This window comes from Curcuma longa, chromosome 18, assembly GCF_044706935.1.
Source record: "Curcuma longa cultivar G26 ecotype Majalengka, Jawa Barat chromosome 18, ITB_CL_G26_1.1, whole genome shotgun sequence".
Classification (NCBI taxonomy): Eukaryota; Viridiplantae; Streptophyta; class Magnoliopsida; order Zingiberales; family Zingiberaceae; genus Curcuma; species Curcuma longa.
Window position 1 is genome coordinate 5,746,706 of NC_133878.1, and position 10,839 is coordinate 5,757,544.

The window sequence follows — 10,839 nt, forward strand, 5'->3', positions numbered from 1 at the left end:
CTTGAGCTCGGGAGTCGGTGCTTCAAGTCGATATATCATAAAGCAAAGTCGCGAGCTCGGGGCTTGGTGTTCCAAGTATGTCATAAGGCAAAGTCGCGAGCTCGGGGCTCGGTATTCCAAGCCTATTGTAAGATAAAGTCGTGAGCTCAGGGCTCGACGTTTCAGGCATGTTGTAAGGTAAAGTCGCGAGCTCAGGGGATCTGTTCTAGGCCTATTGTAAGACAAAGCGGGGGCTCGGTGATCCAGGCCTGTCATAAGACAAAGTCGCGAGCTCGAGGCTTGATGTTCCAAGCCTATTATAAGGCAAAGTCGTGAGCTTAGGGTTCGGTGTTCTAAGCCTGTCGTAAAGTAAAGTAGCGAGTTTGGGGCTCGATGTTTTAAGCATGTCGTAAGGCAATGTTGTGAGCTTGGGGCTTGGTATTCTAGGTCTGTCGTAAAACAAAGTAACGAGCTCGGGGCTCAGTGTTCGAGGCCTGTCGTAAGATAAGTCGTGAGTTTGGGGCTCGGTGTTCCAAACCTATTGTAAGGCAAAATCGCGAGCTTGGGGCTCGGTATTCGAGGTATGTCGTAAGGTAAAGCCGCGAGCTCAGAGTTCGATGTTCTAGGTCTGTCGTAAGGCAAAGTAGCAAACTCAGGGCTTGGTGTTCCAGGTCTGTAATATCCTGGATCATCATAGAAAATATTTGACAATATTATATTTTTAATATTGATGAAAAGAGTTAAATTCGTTGGAGCCATTCATTGGCAAGGTCGGCCCGTTGTCAATTTCAAGCTTTAGATTCGCTAGTAATGGGAGATACCACTGGTTTTTGAGTTCTATTCATGACTATGTCCGAGTCTGGAGAGATCGAACCCTAAGAAAGGTAATTGCTGATGGGTGTCATTAGTCCAAGACTAAGAGAGTTTTTGGAAGCACTTGAGATATTAATTAAATTAACGGATCAGATTATTGGGGGGGGGGGGGGGGAGGAGGTATTTAACCTATAATATTTTGGCATGTTGAACTCAACTAAGGTATTATGTAGTGTAAACAGTATCAAGTATAGTATAAATGAGAGGTTGAAAGATTTAATCTCCATTAAGTGGGCTTATACTTGAATTAACAACACGCAACAATTATCATTAAGATTAAACCTCAATTAAGTGATCTAATGCATTGCGCATGAAGGGGTTTAAGATATTAGATGTGGATTCAATGTGTAGATCTAATAATCCTGTTCATTAACATTAATGGGTTGTTAATGAATATGAGTTTTAGGTGGATGGTCTCTGTAGGATGGACCTTTGGAATATAAGGGAGAAGTCAACATTCATTTAGGGCATCTTTGGAGAATTATTGACTTTTCTTTTTTCCTTCTCTCTTCTCCATTGAGAACGAACTCTGGTTGCCGTCCATTCCTACAGAAGACTTCCTCTGCGCTTGTAAGAACTTCTCTGGCGATAAGTAAGGAACAATGACTTTAGCGCTAGATTCAGGTTAACATTCGAAATGTCATTGCTTCCATTCAATTTTGATTTTGTAGCCTTATTGATGATGATAATGTTAGTGTCAGCTCTACGAGTCAATCATGAGATCTTGATCCATTTGAGACTTTCGTATAACATTGTAATAACAAATAATATTTTATATTTATTTTATTTTTGTGCAAAATTAATAAATATAATAATGTCCTATAGTAGTAAGTTCTGTTTTATAGTATATCAATTATTTAAATGATTATGAGAGACTATAGAGAAACACTACTCTCAATTATCTCTGATAAATTATTAATATATAAGAGCAATATTAATGTATTGAGATTAGTATATAACTGATGATTTAATCTCATAAGTCATAAATATAGAATATCAAGTTAACACATGAGTATATATTAGAGAATGCATACTGAATTGACCCACCATGAGAATATTTCATGGATTGTTATATGAGTGTCATAAATATTCTCATAGTGACTATTAGTATAAATAGTCATTTGATTTGAAGTTACTATGATTTTCTACATAATGAGTTGTGTACTTTAGTATCAAATATTACTTATAATAAGGTCGATTATAAAGTCTTTTATTGGGTATGCAATAAGTTATGTACAGGGATGTGAGTGATGCAGATAGAATTTGTCCCTTTTATATAACGGAAGTGATGTCTATGAGCCCCTTGATTAAGTAGGACTATTAAAATGCATGATCATTCTTAAGTAAGTCAACATGAGATATTGAGTTTATTTAGTTAAGTAAATTTATTTAGAGTTCAAGAAACACATACATTGATGAGAGGATGCTACTATGTATGTCTCGTAAATTAATCTAGATGTCATGAACAAAAGGATTAAGTTATACAATAAAATAGTTACTTAGAGAGTCATGATGCATTGTTAGATGTCACTCATTGCTTGTGTCTTTAAAATGAGATTTTAGAACACTATCAACGTTACGAGAACCTATTGTGTCACATACAAAGAGCACATCGATGTTGGAGTTTGATGGTCCTTCATTTAAAAGGAGGATTGTTGGGATTAGAATCAAAGTCCCACATTAAAAATTTAGAGTTGGTTTATTAGTATAACTAAAATAAACTAGGTCTAAGTTTAAGTCTGAAATTGATTTGGGATCTTAAACTTGTTGGATTAATGATTTAATCTAATATCCGTTTGAGATTTTCAAACAGACCTAAACTAAATAAGGCTCACAGTTTTAATATCTATGTTTGTAATTTTGTTTGTTTTATTGGATATGAATAAAAATTTGAAAAGGTCTTATTAGATAAGACTTAGAGGTTGAGAAATTTTCGAACCTAATCTTATCAGATAAGATCGTGTCAACCTTAAATGTTAGGGTTCGATCTTAACTTTAAATAGAAGCTAGCACTACGGCGTAAGTTACGTGATTCTCCATTGTGCTCGTGATAGGGGTAGCGGTGATTGTGCTCATGTGGATATCATAAGGTGCGGACATTCTAATCGCATTTAAATCGACTTCATCCTCTAGATTCATAAAGGTCCATACATCGAGAGGTAACATTTTATAATAACAAGTAATTAGAATTCACATGGATTCTCAATGGATTCTTAATTCTTTTCTTGTTACGTTTTTATATTTTATTTCATTATGTAACCCCATTAGACACGTCATAGTGCTAACCACTATTTAAAATTGAGATTGAACTGAAACATTTATTTCTCAACCATCAAATCTTATCTAAGAAGATATTTTTGGATTTTTATGCCTATCTAATCATACAAATAAAAATTTTAAACGTGGATATTAAAACTGCGGGTCTTATTTGGTCTGGATCTATCTGTTTGAAAATTTCAAATGCATATTAGATTAACTATTAATTCAATAAATTTAAAATTCAAAATCAATTTCAAATTTAAACTTAAATATAATTTATTTTAATCGTATTAAAATAAATCAAACTTTAAATTTTCAATAGACAGATACTTCATCGTAGATACATTATTGATAAATCTCAATCAGTCTCATGGACTCAATCTCTGGGTGGCCGGTTCGGTCCCACGGAAGTTTCCCACCGACCACCAGGGTAAATCGGGAAGCGCATACGGCGGCCAATCCAGATCAACATCCTTTATCGCGTTCTCATTTGGAAGAAAATTCTTGCAAATACACCATAGCTGAGATCGAACCACGGGTCCCGAGCAACCCCGGATGTCCTACCGCAACGGTAGGACATCCGGGTTGTGACTCAGGGACCCGCGGTTCGATCTCCAGCTACGGCGTATTTGCAAGAATTTTCTTCCAAATGAGGAACACAATCAAAGGATGCTGGACATCTGGATTGGCCGCCGTATGCGCTTCCCGATTTACCCTGGTGGTCGGTGGGAAACTTCCGTAGGACCGGGCCGGCCACCCCCAGGGATTGAGTCCATGAGATTGACTGGGATTTATCATACATTATTGCTTTCGCTTTCGGTGACCGCGAGGACTGATGTCGTTTCGCCGCCGAGCCCACCACTACAACGACTAGCCGCTCGGCCCAATTCTGACCCGGTTAAGAAGAATCGTTGTTTATTTGTTAATAATTTCCTTTATCTATGTAAAATAGTACAACTTGAGATAATGACACATGTCTTCGTGACATAGCTGAGTTGGTTACAATGGAGCAGACTTGTAGAAGAGAGCAAAGATTCGAATCTCGATGAAGTCGAGCAATACTCTTCTCTGTTATGATCAATTATAATTTCTCAATTTACCTCCATATATAGATAGTCGTGGGATCGATCATGTGGCACTCACTGAGGTGACGGATTCTACCTTTTGCAGAAGATAAAATGACGCATAAATAGAGGAAAGAGATAATTAAATAAACAAACAAAGAATTGTTGAAATGGATGAGATTTATTGTCAATTTTGGATAATTATGGTGCGGAATTTGCATGGGCGTTAAACGAATCAAATCTTTCTTAATAAATTTAATATTCCATTTAATAAAAATTTATTTATATTTATTTAATAAATATAAGATAAATTAATTTGAATAATTTATTAAATTAAATGAATAAATTTAAATATATTTGTGTTTAATTTATTAATATTCATGAATAAAAATTATGAATTATTTATAAATAATATTCATAAATAAAATTTATAAATAATATTTATTAATAAAATTTTAAAATAAATAAATAAATTTATATTATCAAGTTTAATAATTAATTAAATAAATTTAAAAATATAAAAAATTTAAGTAATCAAACAATCTTGAATTGAGAGTCTGATAACATGTAAATGAATCAAAATCAAGTTTATAAAAGAGAAATCAAGTCAAACTTAAATAATCAATTCAATAATTTAATTCAATTTAAACTTGATTTGGTTTAATTTGGCTCGATTATTTTATAAAATAAATTTGAACACCATATTGATTTAACTAGGCTCATTTACAATTTTAATCATCTAATACACTTTAAATAATTAGTATTTATTTCGACCAATGCACGATGGAGGATCAAGCCACCGGTTCACGAACTGCTGACATGCACGTTCCTCGAAGATAATCACCTGGAGAGATGAAGATACCCGAAAAGTACTCAAAAAGAGAGTTAGAATGATGTCGGAGGTGGTTCCTGGAAAGCCACTCTGACACTCAAGTTAGGGTTTTGCGTGAGGAAGAAGTTTAATGACTTGGGAAAATTAGAATTGATATGTGCCTACCTGTGCCTATAGGTATGGGTAACATTTTATAGAATTGATCTCCGAAATATTAGTGCTCGTTTGAAAAATATTTCGCAATACAAAATTCTATTCATATATATATGCATTCTAATTATTCATGTTTTTCGAAATATTTTCCTTATTCTTCGGGTGAAACGATCTTAGAGTTTCCTAATCATAAGGATGAACCTGTTTTATAACTTTATCCTGCATGACACATGGAGGTAACAGATTCTCACCACATCACAAGCATCATCAATTAGTCTAGTCGAAAAAGGTGTAGTTCGACTGACTGGACTGTGCTTAATGAGGTGTCATCGCTCCACCACATATGGATGAAGTGGTCATAATAGGATCTTGAGCTCGGGAGTCGGTGCTTCAAGTCGATATATCATAAAGCAAAGTCGCGAGCTTGGGGCTTGGTGTTCCAAGTATGTCATAAGGCAAAGTCGTGAGCTCGGGGCTCGGTTTTACAAGCCTATTGTAAGGTAAAGTCGCGAGCTCAGGGCTCGGCGTTTCAGGCATGTTGTAAGGCAAAGTCGCGAGCTCAGGGGATCTGTTCTAGGCCTACTGTAAGACAAAGCAGCTCGAGGCTTGATGTTCCAAGCCTATTATAAGGCAAAGTCGTGAGCTTAGGGTTCGGTGTTCTAGGCCTGTCGTAAAGTAAAGTAGCGAGTTTGGGGCTCGATGTTTTAAGCATGTCGTAAGGCAATGTTGTGAGCTTGGGACTTGATATTCTAGGTCTGTCGTAAAACAAAGTAACAAGCTCGGGGCTCAGTGTTCGAGGCCTGTCGTAAGATAAGTCGTGAGTTTGGGGCTCGGTGTTCCAGACCTATTGTAAGGCAAAATCGCGAGCTTGGGGCTCGGTATTCGAGGCCTGTCGTAAGGTAAAGTCGCGAGCTCAGAGTTCGATGTTCTAGGTCTGTCGTAAGGCAAAGTCGCAAACTCAGGGCTTGGTGTTCCAGGTCTGTAATATCCTGGATCATCATAGAAAATATTTGACAATATTATATTTTTAATATTGATGAAATGAGTTAAATTCGTTGGAGCCATTCATTGGCAAGGTCGGCCCGTTGTCAATTTCAAGCTTTAGATTCGCTAGTAATGGGAGATACCACTGGTTTTTTAGTTCTATTCGTGACTATGTCCGAGTCTGGAGAGATCGAACCCTAAGAAAGATAATTGCTGATGGGTGTCATTAGTCCAAGACTAAGAGAGTTTTTGGAAGCACTTGAGAGTTTCTAGATGAAGCTAGGATTCTTGTATACATCCCAACACTAGAGACACTTCAAGTGAGCAGATATAAAATGAAACAATACTGTAAGGATTAGTAATCTGATAAATGAATTATAAGATAAAAAGTATTAAAGAAATTATCTTGATGATTCGGAGAGAGATTTATGCTCAATGTTGAGACTCTACTTCAATAATGGTAGAATGACTCCTTGTCTAATGACATTTGCTAGAGAATATATGTTTTGAGTCGACACCGTTATAGTTGTAGTGATAGCCAAATTATTTTTTTTCTTCCAACAAATTACACTTCATTTAGATCTTGTAGGAAGCATTCTCCAACTTATTCTTCGTATGTGTAGCATTATTTTGGAGCTATAAGGACCAATCGAAAAGCTCCTAGGCTCCCTCTAGGAGCTCCTTATTCCTCTTGTAGGAATGAACCGTTCGAAGTTGCTCAACGCTGAGCTTACGTGTGATCCACACAACCTAGAAGTATATATACTGGAAAGGTGGGAAGTCGACATTGATGGCGTCGACCTCCAGCTAAATCAAGAACTAGCGGACCTTGACTCCCTTGAGGTCTTTGATGCCACCTTACCTGATGACTGTTGGTGCAATCTTGCCCCAAATATCATTTAGTTTTAATGTTTGGCTAAATAAGTTTAAGTTAGGGAATGTTGGTAATCTAACATATGTGATTTGAGTAAACAAGAAAGTCCAGGTTTGAAGTCTTGGCAAATGGTGAAGTCTCGGAGGTGCGGCCTCTTGGCAAATGGTGAAGTTCATGAGGTGCAGCCTCTTGGCAAATGGTGAAGTCCCGGAGGTGTGACCTCTTGGCAAAAGGAAGACTTAGCATGACGAAGCCAATGAAAACATCTCAAGCAAGTGCAAGGATGAGGAGTCGTTAGCTAGAAAGCATTTAAAAGGAGCACGAGGCTTATGGAAGATGTTTGAAGGCGTGAGTCTAGGCTAAGAGATGAAGAAGGAAGCTGAAAGGTGAGTTTCAGCTTCTTCAGCCGACTAGGATAATATTAGTCAACTAGTGTCCTGATCCAAAACACAGAGAAAGATCAGTCGAGTGAAAAAGCAGAGATCAGTCGACTGGGTGAGTCATCAGTCAACTGGTATTCGAACGTTGGAGCTGACAGCTGAAGAAATAACGCAATCTGCAATAGTCGTTGGAGTCCACCAGTTGACTAGTCCTGAGACAACCGACTGGTATCGCGAAAATATAAAAACATAGATTCAAGATTGGAGACGAAAGAGTTCTCACTTTCTCATCGTTGTAAGATCTTCAAGTTCTGTAAAGCTCTCAAATTCTTCCTCCAAACTTCTCTTTACATCTGTAAAAAAAGAGATCAAGTGTTAGGGTTTCTTCACTTTCAAAGTTATTTTGAGAAGGAGAAAGCTCATAGTGAAAAGGTTTTGGTGGTGTGTGTGGATCCTTGGATTAGTCATCTCGAGGAGGTGGATACCAAGTAAATCAAGGGGTTATCATTGCTCTTATTGGTGTAATCTTATTTTTATTCTTGTCTTGTGCTTCCGCTAACATCTTGTAGGCAAGATCGAAAAGTAGCTATTCACCCCCTTCTAACAAACACAACAGTCCCAACAATGACGTCAAAGACCTTAGGCTCGTAGTAGATGAGGTACTCGAAGTCGATGTAGTAAGGGTCGTCGAGATCGATAGAGAATCTTCCATTGGGACTCAGGGAGAAGGACTTGACTATGTTTGGAAGGAGGCCCGAGGGGAGGATGTACCGAGGAAGGAGATCGTAGATGGTGGTGCCATTAGAAGTCAAGGAGTGGTCTTCGACGATAGTGAGGGAGAGAAGGAGAAGATAGGAGAGGAGGAGGAGGAGGAAGAAGTGTAGGTCCCCAAGGATGTTCGCATCTCCACAATGGTATGATATTGTCCACTTTGGGCCTAAACCCTCATGACTTTGTTCTTAGACTCTCCCCAAAAGGCCTCATGTCAATGGAGATATCTTTCATCCTTTTAAACTCATGATCTTTTCCATGTGTTTTAGATGTGAGACTATGTTTGCACCCTTGCAACCCAACAATCCCCCCCCCTCAAACAAAAGACCACAGGCCCCCCTCAAACGGAAAGCCTCCGTTTGATGTTCGAATCCTCGACCCACCAGAACTTCCTGCCCCTCGATCCACCATGACCTACTTGGATTTCCTGCCCAGCCGCAACCAGGACTTCCTGCCCCTCGGTCCACCCGACCTACTAGGATTTCCTGCCTGGTGTCTGGTCCTCTTGATTCAGACACGGAATCACCCACTTCCTTTGTTTAAGGTTCAACCCACATGGTTAGATCTGGATTATGACTCTTCTGGCGGTTAGTCCGGTGAAGAGCGGCCTCGCTCTGATAGCACTTGTAGGACCGATGCACGTGAGAGGGGGGTGAATCACGTGACTTTAGTTTTTTTTTTCAAAAAATCATGCACAGTGGAAAAACAAAAATACGGTAAATGACAAATCAACACGAAGATTTTACTTCGTTCGGAGCCGTCGACGACTCTACTCGAAGGCCCAAGTCCCTTGAACCTTTCCTGTGGGCAATCCACTAAATCTCTCTACCAGAAAAAACTTTGGTAGAGTAGTCGAATACAATAAAAAAAAGTATGACAACCCCACACTTTTAACTTTTAAATAAGTGCAAAAGATAAATATAAAAAACTTCTTCATTACCCAACAATATAAAGTTCTGGACGAGCTCAGATGTTGAGGGTGATCTTCCGGCAGAAGTTGGACGTGGTCATGTCAAAGCTCGGGTCACAGTAGAAGAATGACGTTGGTCGAAGTTGTTCAGATTCATGCACTGACCGCATCTTTATATAGGCACTATCAAGTTTATCTAGATCTACAAATATTAAAAAAAAATACAAAACTTGATCCACACCTAGCAGTTTATCTTATCTAGGATCAAAGAATAATTCAAATAATATATATATATTATTTTTATAAGAAATTTCATCCTTCTTAAATAATTATTATAGGAATAATTTTATCATTTAATAAAATTTTAGATTAGAAAAATGAATAATAATAAAGATTAATTTTGTGGAGTTCACATGAAAATTAATTTTATCCATATACCAAATAAACTCTATAAAATAGATTTAGTATAATAATAAATATACTAAAATACAGACTATTTAAAATTAATTAGATCCTGTCAATCCAGACCACGATGTAACCAGACCTTAACTTAGATCACCCAAGTGAGTCTAAATTGGACCGCGCCTAAAGTTCCAAAATGAAATTCGTCCTCACTGGTTCGCTCCTCCAGTGACTTACTTTACTTACCTTAGCGCAGATTTACTAGACTTCTCTAACCCACCAGGTCTTTTGCCAAGGCTCAACCACCATGGTCTTCCTGTCAAGTCTCCACCAACTTGGTCTTTAGCCAGTTGTCAGGCCCCGCGGACCCAATTGGACTTCCTGCCAGGACTCAACCATCCTGGACTTCAGCCTGATGTCTGTTTCTAAATCTTTCAACCCTGCACACTTAGTAAGAAGGTTAAACTCATAACAAATCTAACTTTAACCTATTTGTCATTCATCAAAACTTGAGTTAGACCGTTAGTGCAAACTGCACCAACAAGAAGAAGAAGTGAGAAGAAGACAAGGAAGAACAAAAGATCGTCATGGTGCCCTGGAGGATGAGTCGGGTCGAGATTTAGGGAGGAAGGTTCGGGTCGTTATGTAGTTGCTTTTGTTTTGGGCGTTTCTTCCCATCAGAGATGGTGACCGAGGGAGCCAAAGAAGGGAGATGAGGAATCGAAGATCGATCGAAGGACGATAAGAATTTGGATGGTGATTGGAGAGGAGAGTTGGAGGAGAAAGAGGGAAGAGAAGATTGAAGATATAAGGTTTTATCGGTGAGGGAGAACAAAAACTTAGGATTTTTAATCCAAATAAGAGATGGATCACATGCTATTAGAGAAGATTTTCTCTCCATAGCTTTTCTCTCCAATGGAGTCGTGATTATCATTAATTCTTTCGGTGTTAACCATCGCAGTGTCACGGCTCAGATTTTTCACAGACGGCACCATTTTAAATTTGATTATCTTATCAAATAAAGTTAAACACCATAAAAATTAATTCGACTTAGTTCGTTTACCGTCCTAATCATGTATGAATAATTAGCAAGCAAAAAAACCATGCAAAATTAAATAGTCTATATGGAATCTGTCAACCACTACGATCATATGTGAGGAGGTAAATCGAAAAAATTACAATTGACTACGATGGAAGAATGCATTATCTCAGCTTCGTCGAGAATTGTTTACTAGTCTACACTTGAAAAAAAAATCTTATGATAAAAATCTGCTGTTTACCAGATGAATATATTTAGATCTCTGGTATAAAATATTGCAATTAATTGTCCTTTACGGATGATAATTAACATCTACAAC

The 10,839-nt window shown here is 37.8% G+C and overlaps 1 pseudogene; it reads right to left on the reverse strand.

Moving 5' to 3' along the window:
- Window positions 1-6,780: 6,780 nt before the first annotated feature.
- Window positions 6,781-10,070, reverse strand: LOC141812079 (uncharacterized; annotated as a pseudogene).
- Between the last annotated feature and the right edge of the window lie 769 nt (window positions 10,071-10,839).